The following is a 15369-nucleotide window of genomic DNA, read 5'->3' as shown; positions in this document are numbered from 1 at the left end:
CACACGAGAGGCAGGGACCAGCGGGTGGGGGGCACAGTCAAGGGCTGGGAGAGAACTGGGCCAGTTATTGAGGGCTTAACCTTGGGCCAGGTGTCCAGCCTCACCGAAGCAGGTATGGGAAGCCAGCAGGCAGTGTGATCAGGTGTCCATTTGGAAGCTCTTGGGTGAGCGCAGAATGGACTGGAAGGACAGCGATGGAGGCAGGGACTACCAATGGCAGTAGTAATAGCCAGTATTTAACCAGTAGTAATAACCAGCCTTACAGCCTCTTCATGCATTATCACATTGAATCCTCATGAAAGCCCCGTACGGACAGTGCTGCCATCATGTCCCTTTTGCAGAGAAGTGAAGTGACTTGCTTAAAGCTGACCACTGTGGCAGGATGTCCATACTTCCCGCTTTGCCTAGGACTGTCCCAGATGACACCTACTGTCCCAGCGTAATTATTTATTTTTTATTTTATTTTTATTTTTTTTTAAGATTTTTTATTGGGGAATTGGGGAGGGAAACAGCGTTGGGGAATCCGGGAAGGGGAACAGACAAGTTGCTGTCCTTTTGTTCTTCAGGCTAATTGTGGAGGACATCACTTCACTGGGCCATGTTGGTATTATCCTTGCACTCTTCTTCCTGGGTGAGGCAGTCGCTTGCCGGCTATTGGACGGCTGCTCACGGTGGCTCACAGAAGCTCATGCCCGCTGCCGGCCAGCCAGCCCCACTGCAGCCTATGCTGTCGCTGGGGACTCACGGCAGCCCAGCTCCAGGTCGAGCTGTTGTTCACCATCTTAGCTGTAGAGGGCGCAGCGTCACTGGCCCTCATGTGGGATCCGAACCGGGGCCCTGCTGCTCAGAGCTGGTGTCCCAAGCCAACTCCTAACCAACGTGCCACTCGGCCGGCCCCCCAGCATAATTAATAGCACTTCCTTTCATTCTCAAAGGTGACCTGGTTAGACAATAAATTACATGTCACTCTAGTCAGAGGGTCCTACGAGCAGCTGGCAAAGAAAGCAGTTGGTGCGATGTAAAGGCCCTGAACCTAAATCCTGGCCATTGTGTGATTGAGGGCAAGGCACTTGGCCTCTCTGACCCTCAAGTTTCTTGTCTTTGGGGTACAATTCCAGTGTGGATATTTGCTACTTGTGGATATTTACTACTTGTTGTGAGCCCCAGAGAATTGGCTAAGAAAGTACTTTCATGGAAATGGTTACAATCTGCCACACACTTGCTCCATCTTCTTTAGCTCCAGGCCAGGGATGGGCAAGGGATCTTCCTACTATGTGCTAGGCACTTTGTTTCTGCTAGCTCACTGTTAGGCAACCTGTGAATCAGGAATTCTTTGCCCCATTTCACAGATGAGTAAACGGAGTCTGAGAAGGAGCTCTCCCTACTCATTTGAAGCCTCTCTCCAGGTAGGAGTACCTCTCCATGTAGGGCTGCATTCCTGTTCCTGGTTTCACTCCTGATTTAAGAATTCAACTCGGTTTTTCCCTCTGAACAATGGGAGAAAGGGAGGGGTCTAGGCATCCCTGTGAAGGATGCAGGGATGGGCAGTCCCCATTTCCCTTGGTGTTCTTCTCCCTCAATTTCTTGTGGTCCCTTTCCCCTCCCCTGTCAAGAGGCTGTGTGCAGTAAGTAGCACAGGGGTTAACTCTGGCGGAACTATAATCACCGTGCAGAATGCAGAACAAATGCCTGTCAGCTGGGGACTGGGGGCTGCTAGGTGGGACTGGTTGCTTGGAGCTCAGGAGCCCCTATCTTCTCGTCTGTGCTGGAGGAACCGGGCCCCTTGGGCCATAATCACAGAGCTCAGCTGCTCCCTCAACTCACCCCTGCAGGTTGGGTGGGCGGGAAGGAGGCAGTTTCTGGGCAGGGAGTCTGCCTCGGTGGAGCTAGGGCAGAGGGGGCAGGGCACAACTAGAGGGGCACTTGCCCCTTGGGGACTCAGAAATACCAATGGCTGCCCACCAGGCTCCAGTGAGGTTTGGAGCCTTGAGCTGAGTAAGTTGGCCTGGCCACATCTACCAGGCCAACTTACTCAGCCCCTCCCTAGGTAGGGCACATGCACCATTTCCATCCCAAAGTCTGGCTGGGCTTTCCGTTAGTTTATGCATCTGTTCATCGACTCATTGATTGGTCTGCCCAGTCCTCTATCTCTTGAGCGTCCACCCGTCCATCTACCCACACAAGCAATTGTCAATCTAGCCACCTACCCACCCCTCACCCATCCATTTACCCACTTCCTTACCTATCCATCTATTGACTTACTACCCAACCTTCTAGTCGCCTAACCACTTACCCACCCCTCGGCCGACTCACTGCCCATACCCCTGTCCATTAATCCATCTACCCTCCCACCCATCCACCCACTCACACACCCATGCATCCTTCCACCCCCATCCATTTACCTACCTATATATCCACCCACCCCCTCTATCCATCCAGCATCCTTTGATCCACTGCCCACACCGCACCCATCTGCCACCCACTTGTCCCTCCATGATTCACCCACTCATTTCCCTGCCCATCCTGTGATGCTCATGTCGACTCACACCTGGCCTCAGCTGACTAACGTGGGTCTTTGAGCATGTCCTCATCTCTCTCACAAGCAGACACCTTGCTCACCTTCATCAGTGGGACACCCTTGGGCAAAACATCCTTGAAGGCTGCTTTGAAATGTCACCTCTTCTGGGAAGTCCTCCTTCAGAGTGAGCCTCTCCCCTGTACCTGGTCCATCCTCCAAATTGGCATCTGTTGCCCCTGTGAGATCTTCAACAAGACAGTGATGTCTGTGTTCCTGGCACGTTTGGGGAATGAACGGTCATGGCCAGCATAGGAAGGGGGTCGTTGACCCCCAACTGTACGACAACCACCATAAGGGCAGGTGCCCTCCTCCTGGGACCACTCCAGGGACGCTCTTCATGGGCTGGACTCCTGGCAGGGGCTCAGACATACCCAGGCATTGCAGGGGGAAGGGGCCGTGTTGGGTTTTCTAAGAGGTTTGTGCTGTGGACTAGTTCCCCAGCTTGGGGAGACTGACAATGGGCCAAGGGGGCTACTGCCCACGCTCCTACCTCTAAGACCCAGCATGCATTTTTAGTCAGACAAACCCAAGTTCAAACCCCGGCTGTGCCTCTTACTAGCAGAGTGACCTTGGACAAGTCACTTCCTCGCCTGGGCCGCATTCGCATCATCAGTGATGAGCTATGAAGTTCACTGCCTAACCCGTGATCGAGGAAGGGTAGCTATTATTATTACTATTGTTATTATTTTCCTTTCCCCAGGAGATGATTTCATCTAACGCACATTAAGTAAATGCCTGCTGTAGGCCAGGGCTAGGCTGGGTACCTTGTGAGGAGGCAGCGGTGAGTAAGAAATGCAGGCCCTGCTCTTAAGAGTCATAGTCTGGAGGGGAAGCCAGAGGCTAGGATATCGGGTAGGATACAGGACCCAAACAGTAGTAGAAGGGGCCAGGGAGGCAGAGGACTGACCGAGGGGGTCCAGGGCAGCTTACTGGAGGAGGTGGTATTTGAGGTGGGCCTGTGTTTTGGGGTAGAGCAGAGGAGACAGCAGACCTTGGAACCACACGGTTGATGAGCTGGGAAGGGCCTTCTGCGGTGGAGGGGAAAGAGGCCTTGAACCTAGTGCTAAGGGAGGAGGGGTGTGGGAGGGCCCTCTGTGACATGGGCTAGGCTGGGCCACTGCCCTAGCCCCTGTGAAGGCTGCCCGTAGGGGTCACAGACCCTGGAGGTCTTTGGGATCCTTGGGGGTGTCTTCATTAGCAGAGGCCAGGTAGCGATCTGGCCCAAGGGTCCCCCCCCCCGCCCTCCTCCCCCAGCTGACTTTGGAAGAGGAGTGTGCTCTGAGGGAGCCAGGGGATAAAGACCCTCCTGGAAGGAACCTCAGCCTTCTAGTTCCTTCCTCATGCCCCACAGTCCCTGGAGCCAACACTTGGTGGGGAGTTTCAGGGCCTCCGAGGGCATCTGGGGACACTGAGACCCAGAGAGGGTAGGGCTTGCCACAGCTGCGCAGCGAGTCTGCAGTGGAGCTGGGAGTCCTCAGCTGCCACACTCCATAGCTGCCTTCAGCGTGGGTGAACACCTGTTGAGTGCCTACTATGTGCCAGCTCCCAGACTAACAGGAAGAAACAGACAGGCTCACAGACAGTTAAGGCTCAGACAGAGCATAGACTTGGCAGGGCTTCCAGGAAGGCTACCTGAAGGAGGTGGGATGAGGCTTTACTCAGATTGTGCAAACCGGAAGGTGTGAGAGCCGCACTGGGTACGCGAAGCGTGTGTGTCTGGCACAAGCATGTGCACCATGGGGAGTCAGCCAGAGTGATGACTGAGATGGCGGGGAGTCAGGGTCCTGCCTGGGGCTGGCGGGTGGCCTGGGGGCCGGGTGATGGCAGATTAGTCCCTGGCTGTCCCACCCTGTTGCTGGAGGTGCTGCCTGGGTATGAGTGGGTTCTTCGGAGCAGTAAGGTCAGGATGGGAGTTAATCCCAAGGGTATTTTGGTGGGCATGGCCTTGAGGCCCACTGGGAGAGCATGGCTCCAGAGGCAGGCAGCTGTCAGGGCAGGAAGCGCCTCTGGAATTCCTGGCTCTGGGAAACCGGCCGGCAGGCTTGTGGAAGAGTTTTCTCAGCCGGAGCCTTCCAGGCCCCCTTCGCTCTGGTTCTCTTACTGCTCCACAGGGAAATGGGGGTGGAGAAGGGCCCCCACCCCTCCAGGCTCCCTTTCTCCTGGAGAACAGGAGGAGAAGTTGAAGGGGGGCTGAGGAAGGATGTGGGGTCAGTTCCTTCAGCTCCACCCTGAGGAGGACAGTCAGATGGATAGATGGAGGGGGGAGTGGGGGTCTGAGGCGCCTGTAGCTGCAGGGGGTGGGGAGGGACAGCAGAAGGGTCAGGGCTAGGTGACCCTGTCATCCCAGGGGTGATGGGGCTGGGTTGTCCAGAGCTGGGCCTGGCGTCCAGGAGCCTGGATGGAAGGGCAGTGGGGAGGGTCTTCCAGGAGACTTTTGTTCTCAATGTGTGTGTGTCGGGGGGCAGTGTGTGGAGGGGGGGGGCAGGAAAAGTGTTTGAGGAGCAGAAACAATGGCCTATTCTCTGTCGTCCAGCCTGGGTGGAGAGATAGGCCCGTGGGCTGGAGGCCAGCCCTGCCTTGCGCTGACCATCTCCAGCATCGGCCTCCTCAGCCAACGTAGCCGTTGGGGCTTCACGTGGCCCTGCCTGGGTGGGGTGGGGGCTCCTTCCTCTCCTGACCATGGGTTCATTCCTGGACACGCGGGGATGTCTGTATTCTCCTCACAAAAGCCACCCACTTTGCCTGATGAAGGGTTTTCACGCACATGATCTCCTTTGCGGACACAGAAACAGAGTAGGGAAAGCAGCTCGCTCGTGGCACCTGCCTGCTCCTTGCAGAGCCAGGAATCTACCCCGGTGCTCCTGGCTGAGTCCTGGGTTCATGCACTGACCCTCCACTCCCACTACTTCTTAGCTCCTGGTTTCCTCCGCACTTTTCTGAACTGATGATAAGAGGAAGCTTATCAGAAGTGAGGGCGGCTAATGTTTAATATTCAGCACCTCCTAAGTGCCTGACAGGAGCTTAAGCTCTGACCTCGGTGCTTTACTTGCATTTGCTCTAATCCTCCCAACACCATCATGCAGAAGAGGGAACCAAGGCTAAGGAGGTAAAGTTAGTTCCTCAGCTCCTCACAGCTTGGAAGTGGTCCCCCTGGATTCCAGCCCAGGTCTGTGGCATCCACAGTGTCCTGCTGCCTCGAGGGCTGAGGATCGGAGACCGCGAAGGGGCCGTGATCTCAGGCTCAGGATGTGGGAAGGACCTCACGTGTTGCACACACATCCTCCTGGGGCTGGAACCGCTTAGAAGCATCCCTACTGATGACTGTTGCCTCTACTTACTTCTCTTTGTGATGGGGGGCTCACTCCAAGAGGACAGCCCTGCCAGTCAAGATTTCCTCCCTGAACTGGAGCAGCAATCAACTCCTCATGACCCCCGCCCACTGCACTTCCTTCCACCTGCCAGGGCTGCACACAGATGCCCCCAGCCATTCCCCTTTTCCAAATGTCTCCCCGGGAGTCAGGAGAGCTAGTTCCCACTAGTCCCAGCTGTGGATCATGGGCAAGTTCCTTAGCCTCCCTGTGCCTCAGTTTTCTCATTTGTCAAATGGGAACGATGATGCCTGTGATCAAAGATGACGGCTTGGGAAGAGGCGCCACAAACCGAGACTGGGGGTGTGTCATAGTTATTAGAGATGCTCGTCTCCTTGTATTTCTCTGAGTTGTTTCATGAACTTAACTGTCAGATCACAGCAAGCACTCACTAAGCACCTACTTGGCAACTGGCAACAGGGCACAGCTCTTGCCTTTGGACTCAGGAATTTGCACTCCAGCTCACAGAGAGGGGACACAATGTGCAGAGTAACCTTTATTAATTCATAAAGACTCTGAGCACATCCTCATGGGTAAGTAGAGGATCTCACGGGTGAGGAAACTGGCCCAGAGAGGTGAAGTGACCTAGCTGAGGTCTCATAGCCTCTTTCCACAGGGAGATTGACTAATTGACTCTCACCAGACCATTCCCCTGTCAGACTTGCAGGGGTTAACTGTGCCCAGACAAGCGGGAGGAAGGGGCTCTGGAGAGTGAGGGGTGGGGAGGGGGCAGGCCCCTCTAGGTCTCTGACTCTACCTCTGTGGGCAGCTTGAGCCCCTGCCAGCCTCTTGTTGACTCAGCCGGCCTCTCTTTTGCCAAGGCCTGCTGGCCAGAGTGCCCAAGGGGAGGCTCAGGCCACATTCTTCTGGTGGAGCCTGAGGGGTGGCTGGCACCTCGTGGTGGAATCTGTGTGCTGGTTTGTGGGTGCTGGGACAGATGCTGGGAAATGTTCTTTGGGGATCAAAGCAGGGGAACCAAAGGGTCATGGCAGGGTGCATAGATCAGCCTGGAAACCCAGCTGCTTGGGCACTTTCCCAATGGCTCCACGTTCCCATTAACGAGCTAGGTGATCTCAGCAAGCTACCACCACCTCCTGTGCGCATCCTGCCTCAGTTTCCCCATCCATCAAATGGATACAATGATAATAAGCCCAGCCTGCCCTACCTCCTAGCTATTGGGAGGATCAAAGGAGAAAACGAGTTGGGCTTGGAGTAAACACCCTTTGTAGTTCAAGGGCCCACACGCATCGGCTGACCAGCCAGCCTGGCATTCTCTAGGTGGAGTAAGTGAAGGGGAAGGGATGCAGGAGCAGCTCGCAGCTGTGGCATGAGTCTGCCCACCATCCCTGCCGCCTCCCCAGGCTTGGTATAGTGACAATAACAATAATAACACTATCTTCCAGGTGCACAACCCTTCAGAGTTTACAAAGTCCTTCTATACTCATTATCTCAGGTCACCCTGCCAACTCCTGCCTCAGGGCCCTTGCACTGCTATTCCTTCTACCTAGTACGTTTTCCCCGCACATGAGTGAAAGGCTGCCTCCTTCTCAGCTCAAGTGGCACTTGCTGAGAAGCCTACCAGCCCACCCACCTAACCTAAGTTAACCCCCTTCCCCACTGCCCCACCAGCACCTTCCCTTCCACAACGACTGCCATGACTTTGTTTATATGGCAGAACCATCTCCCCCCAGGACTTTAAGCTCCATGAGGGAGGGACCACGCTGCCTTGTTCATTGCTGTGTCTGGAGATGGACCGAAGCCTTCCATGGTAGCTATTATTGTCCCATCTTATAGGGAGGAGTCTGAGGCCCAGAGAAGCCAAAGGACTTGCCCAAGGCCACACAGCCAGGAAGAAATGGAGCCAGCTGGGTGCTCTTTCCAGAACTGCCCCACAACGTCACTGTCTATATCCTCTGTAGGACCCACCTGTCACCGTCACAAGGTTGTGTCCATGCCTCCTTCTCTACACACACCAGGTGCTGTGTACATATTTGGTGAAAGGTGGGCAGGCCTAGATTCCCTTCACACAGGAGTAAGCCACTGGATTTAACAAAGTCCAGTTGCTACCCTAGCAGGCCTGGGGCTAACACCTTGGGCCAGTGCCACGGGCACCCCAGGGGCTCCTTACCCTGCTCAGGAAGGCTGGCTGGCTTAGTAGCCCTCCCAGAATTGCATCGGCAGCTGCCGGGTGGCCGGATGCCCCACCCCCACTGCCTCTGGGCCTTGAGCCCAGGCCGAAGGCGGATCTGTGGCTGGCACTGCTCCTTTGGTTTGGGGTGGGAACACCGCAGGGATTTTAAAAATAAAGGGCCTTGAGACAGTGGCCTGGCCCAGCCGGCCATGGGGCGGGGTGGGGGCCAGACAGGGACAATGGGATGCTAAGGCTTGGGGGCTGTCTACCCACAGGGAGCAGCCAGACCAGGGGAGCCCCATTCTCCCTGCTCCCCAATAGTGTTGCTCTCCTAAGAACACTCCCTCCCCACCTATCTTAAACATAGGTCTCAAATATTTACTGAGCACCTACTATGTGCTAGGCCTCAGTAACTGCAGGGTGGGAAACGTCCAGCCTCTTTCCCTGAACTGTACTGCTCTCCCCAGAGCAGCCCATCTCTTCCTTCCCCAATATCAGGCTGGATTATTGAGTGCCTACTATGCGTCAGGCTTGCTCTGGCCTTTCTGTTCTCGGCCTCTCTGCACTTATACTCCCTTACGCTTCTCCCCCATCTTAGGCCATTCCTGTCTCCCTCTCTCTCCTCTGGCTCAGCTAACAGGAAGCAGCCGGAGAGGTCAAGGGCCGCTGGGCCTCCAGAGCTCAGCATCTGCACACAGGGGCCTGTCTGCAGAGATGGGGGGGGGGGACTTCCTGTTTATATGAGAATCACAAGGACCCCCGGGGCGGTGCCTTGGACAGCCCTCCCGGCAGCCCCTCTAGTCTAGACCTCAGTCCTTCCCAGATAGGCCCCCACATATCCCTAAAGACCCCAAGCAGCTAGCTCAGACCCAGGCCACTGCCCTCCCCCTACGGTGGGGAGGGCAAGAAGGGAGGAGGAGTGAGGAGTCTTTGGAATGGCCAGGAATGTGGGAGTCGAATGTCGAATGTCCGCAGGAAGCATCCCTGGCTCCAGGGCCCAGCCCCCCCAAGTCTGGGCGCCCTGCCCTGCTTTGATGGGGGAGGGGCTGAGGGAGCTGGGAAGGAGGAGGCTAGACCCCATCCTGCCCCACTGGGGCCACAGGGCTTCAGTTCTAGCTTGACCAGGCTCTGGCAGCCTCAGTCTCATCTCAGGGGAGAGGGGGGTAGGCCAGCAACTAACTCTGTCAGCCTTGCTTCCCTTTGGCCTCCACCTGTCACAGATTCCATGCTTCACTCAGACCAAGATGTCACTTCACACCTCAAAGAATCCCTCCATGTTCAAAGCCCCAGCTGGGTGGGGCGGAGGCACCAGGAGGGGTGGGACTGGCCAAAGGTGCCCCTGGGGAAGCAAACAACCCCGTCCTCCTCCTCCTCCAGGCAGCCCTGGCCAATCTGTCCGGTTGCCCAACAAATATTGACCAAAAGGCCTAAGGGTCAAGGCCAGCTGGAAGAGGCCAGGAAGAGGGAGACCTGCCCTGTCTTTCTTTTTCTACCTAATCCAGAAGGAGGTGAGTGACAGTGACACCTGTCTTCTGTCTCCTCTCCATACCTTCCCCCCCAGATCAGAGTATCTGGAGACAGACCCTTAGGATACAACATCAGTGCCTGAGGCAGTCATCCCCTAGAGGGCAGTGGCAGTGAGGAACCAGGTAATGCAGAGGAGGCAGTCAGGGAGGGCTTCCTGGAAGAGGCCACCCTCTCAACATGGAAGCCTAAAATCAGTGAAGATGTGCCATCCTCAGGAGACACAGTCAAAGGCACAGCATTTCCAGAGAATAATAGCAACATGATGGTGCTGGAGAAAGGCGCAGGTGAGGGAGTGAGAGATTTGTGGGCGTGGAGGGATGGGGGTGGGGGGTGAGAGCATTTGTCCTCAAAGCTTGCATGGCTCTGGAGCGCCCTCTTTTGCCCCGGGCCAGGAGGCGGAGGGGAGTCAGGTAAAGGAACCACGAGGATCGGTGTGGCTGTGTGGACATGGTGAGAAAAAGGGACTGGGACTGTGACTCTAGCTTTGCGCAACTGTCCAGACTGCAGGCTTTCTAGCTCCTGAGACGCCTGCTCCGGGCTGGGGCATCTAAGTCCTTCCCCAAGGCTCTGGGGCTGCTTGCACAGGCCATACTGTGGTGGTGAATAGAGTCCTGGCTCTGCCAAGTTCCAGCTATGTGACCTTGGGCAAGTTATTAACTTCCCTGGACTGTTTCCACCTGTAAAATGGGGTGAAAGACAGGACCTGCTTAAGAGGGTTGTTGGTAGATGGAATTAATTTAGCAAAGCACCTGGCACTGGTGAGCGCTTACTCCAGTGAACAAGTATTACTAATTGGGGGAAAAAAAGAGTTGGTTTTCCCCCCAAGGACATGCTGACAAGTGGGCGGAAGGTGTGTGACCAGAAGAGTCTTCAGAAAAAGAGGATGCTTAGCCCCTGGGATTCCCAAACTTGCCTAATCCAAGGGACCCCCTGGACTCGTGTTAAAACTATCAACTTCCCACTCCCATACTCGGTGCTGGCAGGTCTGGGTGGGACAGGCCTCGGGACTTATAAGGAAGCGCCAGTCCTGGGCCTTCGAGAGACAGGTGTGGGGAACATTCCTCTCTGATGACAACAAGGATTCACTCCAAATGCTTCCTCCTTAGGAACCAATTCCCTCAAAATACCCTTCGAAAAAGCTGTTCTTCATTGAGCATGTGCTGCCTGCTCTAAGCCCTTTCTGTTAACCCCTAGGATTTTACAAGTCTTATGCTGTGTAGGTATAGGTACCTAGAGTTTCTCTCATCTTACTGATGGGGAAACAGTTTTACAGAAGCTAAGAAACTTGCCCAAGGTCTCAATAACCCTGTGACTTGTCAGGAGTCAACTTGGCATTTGAACCTGGACGTGGGCCCTTAACCATGGGGTTGTAGTTTCCTCACCTGCCTCCAGCACCTGGGACACTTGATAAGATGCCTCCAGGTAGGAGCAGGAGCGGGGAATCCATACTTATCACTCTTTGTCCTCTAAGGTCGTGAGGCTTGAATCAAGAAATGGCCAATGGCCGGTCGTGCTTTAAACCCCCTTGGGAGGCAGAAAAACCAAATTCAATTTCCTGTGTCCAACTTACTTTCTACAGGTGGTCCCGGGTAGTTCCTGCTCTGTGAACTGGCTCCCCTGTCTCTCAAATGGGGACGCGGCACCACCCTCGGTGTCATTAATAAGCTGCTAAGACCAGGATTTGGGAACTGTCTGACTGCAGGTTCTCTGGAACCTGGGAGTGGCAGGGGTTAGAGGTGGGGAGAGAGCACAGTCTAGGAGTTGCTCAAACTCACCTGTACCCAGGGCTAGGTCCTTTTCCAGCTAGTGTCACCGAGGCTCCAGAGGCTGGGGAGGTCACACAGTGATGGTAAAGTTGGGGGTGGCAGAAGTAGGGGAGGTCCACGAGGAGCTGGCTGCTCCCTTCCCGCCTGACACCCTAACACGCCCTGGCTAGTGGCTGCTAGTGATTCACCAGCTTTAAGCCCTAGTTTCAGCTGTAATCAGGAAACAGGACACTAGAGAGCCTGGGGCATTTTCTGGAGAGCCCAGTGCCCTCCCAGAAACCTGGGGGAGGAGCAGAGAGGGGGCAGAGTGGAAGGGAGAAGGCAAAAGGTCTGGCTCCAGAAAATTTGCATAATTCATTATTTATTTATTTATTTTTTTGAGGAGGATGAGAAATCCCCAGGCCCCGAGAGTCCTGGAAACCATTCACTGATTCATTCTAGTTTACTGAACCCCTTACATTGTGCCAGTTACCATAGAGCTAGAGAAGTAAAGTGAAGCTTTCCGAAGCTTCCTGGTGGGGAGACCACTGAATAATCATGTTTATAAAATTCAGAATCCACGGAGAAAAGAGTGATTAGTTTGGGGTTGCAGCACGGATAAGGGGAGGTTTCAACAGCCGAGTTCCACAGTGCTGAGGCCCCTACCAGGAGGAATGACATCGCAGGCCGGGTTCAGAACTTTCTGCCACTTCTGAGCAGTTCTTCTTCCTTCTAGGCCTGAGTTCTCCCACCTGTGAACTGGATACGGCAATGGAGTCATTCTCCTGGGATTCTTAATTTAAAGCATTAACAGGTATAAAGCACTTAGAACAGCACCTGGTGTGCGGTCAGCCTGGTGATGTTTTAGCTGTTGTCACTGCAATGGTGGGTGCTGCATCGGGGGGGGGGGGGGGGCTGCCTGGCAGACAGGGCGAGGGCTTCCAGGTGAAGGGTACTGCCTATGCAAAGGCCCAGGGTGTGCAGCACATGGGCGTGTTGGAACTCAGTGGGGGTGGGGTGAGAACTGGGAAGGGGCATTTGAAATACTGTCACTCCTTTTGGACTTTCTCCTCAGGGCAGCAGGGAGCTATGGAAGGCTTGTAAGCAGGAGTGACTTGAGAGGTCTGAAAACTGAGTGGTGATGGACGGGAGGGGCACGACTGGGGCAGGGAGACCAGTGAAGAGATGGCACAAGGGTCCTGGTGAGAGATGGTGAGGCCTGAACTGGGACAGTAGTTGTGGGGACGGAGAGGCCAGGAGACAAGGACCATTGGGGGGGGACACATAGCTGAATGGACAGTGATGATATGGTGATTGAACAGACACAGTGGCTGAGGTGAATGAGGAAGTCCAGGTGTGCTGGGAGCCACTGATTCAGAATATACTAATATACTTAAAAGAGGATGTTTAAGGAGGGCCTTGAGGGGTGTATAGGAGTTGTTCAGGGGCTCCATGAGCAGAAGGCAGCCCAGCCAGAGGCCCACCAAAAGCAGAAGCTTAGAGGCGTGAAAGAGCTCATGTTTCAAAAGCGAGTATGATGAAGTTTGGGGGTTGGGGAGGAAATAGAGGGGTCAGGAGTTGGGGGGCCTTGTGTGCCATCCTGTGGGCTACTGGGGGTGGGAGTCAGCAGGCTGAGAATGTAAACACCTGTGTTAGTTTCCTGTTGCTGCTGTAACGAATTGCCACAAACTGGGTGGTTTAAAACAACAGACATTTAGATGCTCACCGTTCTGGAGGCCAGAAGTCTGACATCGAGGTGTCAGCCAGGCTGCACTCAGTCTTGTGGTCTAGGGGAGAATCCTTCCTTGTCTTTTCCAGCTTCTGGTGGCTCCAGGTGTTCTCCGGCTGTGGCTGCATCACTCCAGTCTCTGCCTGTTTCCACGTGGCCTTCTCAGCGTCGGCGATAAGGACACTTGTCATTGGATTTAGGGCCCACCAGGGATAACCCAGGATGGGTCATCTCAAGATCCTTATTTTAATGACATCTGCAAAGATTTTTTCCAAAGAAGGTCATATTTACAGGTTCCAGGTGTACCTATCTTTTCTGGGCCACCAGTCAACACGCTAGAAGACCCTAAATTCTAATCCCAGATGGAAAGCATTTCCCCTTTCCCTCCTTCTGGGCCTCCCAGCCCTTTCAGTCCTGCCACCTTGAGCAGGGACTCCCGGTTCATCCGGGTTCACGCTTTCGTTCCCAGGGCTCCGAAGCATGAGTAGCTGTGTGCAGAAACAGCGCCCCTCCCCTCCTCCCGGACCCGCGGGGAACTAGCGTCACCGTGTGTCCATCTCGGAGCAGTGCGGACGGACGCTCCCGCCGGGTCCTTGCTCATCGTTTCTGCTCCTCACGGCCTCAGCATGAGGTGGGGGTTATTACTCCCATGTTCTTTCAAACGAGGAGACCCCGCTCAGAGAGACTGTGACATGCCAAGGTCCCACAACCTTCCACTCCCGTCTGACTCCAAATCCGCCAGCAAAAAACAAACGTGTGCAAGGCGATGGGGAAGGACCTGTAGACATCCGTGAGCAGCGCGACTTCTCGGGGTCTGTTTCTTGCTCTGTGAAGGGGGCAGGGTGCACATTAGCCCTCCAGGGGGCACCCTTTCAGTTCTCAGACCCCAAGAGAAACCCGAAGGACCCAGAACTCAGCTTTTCTCTGGGGTGCTCTGTGGACCTCGCAGCTTCGGAGTACTTTCAAACACTGGTCTTTTTTGAATTGTTTAGGTGTTTATTGTTTTTCTCTTAAACGTTTTCATATGTGTGAACTACTTGGTAATTAAAAAAAATATACTTACTGGGTAAGAACTTTAGGCGGGCCTCCAGTTCCCCTCTGAAAGGCCATCAACTGATGGCAGTTTCTTCCATCTTCTTCTAGGGACTATGTATGCATACACACACCCACACATATGTAATCACCACTACCATCCTCATTTTCAAAAAACAAATGGTGACATGCAATATACATTTCTGCACTTGCTTTTGTCACTTAATGACGTTTTTGCACTGAATCCATATGATTACATATAACTTACTTTGAGGGGTACAGTTTTCTATTGAGACATACACTGGCGGTGCCAAAAAAATGTATACACATTTTAAGAGATGTTATCTCTGCTCAAGCAGTAGTTTGCCATAATTGGAAGTGTCTGGATGTTGATGGTAACCACTTTGAGCACCTCTTGTAATTGCAGAAGTCAAATGTGACTTGTATTCAACTTTTGTTGCTGGTATATATTGAGTATTACATTTAGTACAGTTTTTTCCTTTCTTAAAATGTGTATACATTGTTTTGGCACCCTCTGTATATACACACAAAAATCCTAAGTGTATACAGAGTGAACACAGCATGTAGCTAGCACCCAAAGATACAGAACACAACCAGCCCATCATGAGCCCCTTAGGCCCCCTTTTTTTTTTTTTTTAAAGATTTTTTTTTATTGGGGAATTGGGGTGATGGGAACAGTGCTGGGGAATTGGGGGAAGGGGAACAGACAAGTTGCTGTCGTTTTGTTCTTCAATCTAGTTGTGGAGGATGTTGCTTCACTGGNGGAACTGCAGCTATTCCAGGAGTGTTGGGCACCTAGGGGCACCCAGCTACCCCATTCTTGGACCCAATGTTCTCTCACTTCTCTGTCCACTGATCTGCAGGCCCCTTGGTTTCTGTGTCTTCTCTCCAGGCCCTGTGTGGGCCTCTTGATGAGAGAATAATTAACACAGGCTCATTTTCCGAGGCTTCCATCCGTTCTCCTGGCCAAGTTAAAAATATTCACAATGAGCAGGGCTGCTGGTGGGAGGAGTGCAAGAGGCAGAGGGCCCCTGGGGCCACAGAAAAGAAGGGGTGTGTGTTGGGAGGGAGGCCTGGCATGCACCTGGGCACAGAGCTTGGGGCCAGGGCTGGGTTCTGGATTTATGTCACTGTGTCCTCACTGGGTAAATCTGGGCAATTTCATTGGGCCTCTGCTTCCTCCTCTGTGAATTGAGGAATTTGCACTTCAAAGCATCCCCCCCCATATAAGCCGGTGA

At 53.9% G+C, this 15369-nt stretch overlaps 1 long non-coding RNA gene across 1 annotated transcript; it reads right to left on the bottom strand.

The window, feature by feature from the left end:
- Positions 1–867: 867 nt before the first annotated feature.
- Positions 868–11568, bottom strand: LOC109394483 (uncharacterized). Its single transcript, XR_002126454.1, has 3 exons — positions 11380–11568; positions 2620–2763; positions 868–940 (listed from the first exon to the last, which is right to left on the bottom strand). It is a non-coding gene; the product is annotated as an uncharacterized LOC109394483 (long non-coding RNA).
- Positions 11569–15369: the final 3801 nt, after the last annotated feature.

Source organism: Hipposideros armiger, unplaced genomic scaffold (assembly GCF_001890085.2).
Source record: "Hipposideros armiger isolate ML-2016 unplaced genomic scaffold, ASM189008v1 scaffold_426, whole genome shotgun sequence".
Lineage (NCBI taxonomy): Eukaryota > Metazoa > Chordata > Mammalia > Chiroptera > Hipposideridae > Hipposideros > Hipposideros armiger.
This window is presented reverse-complemented; position numbering and strand designations above follow the sequence as displayed.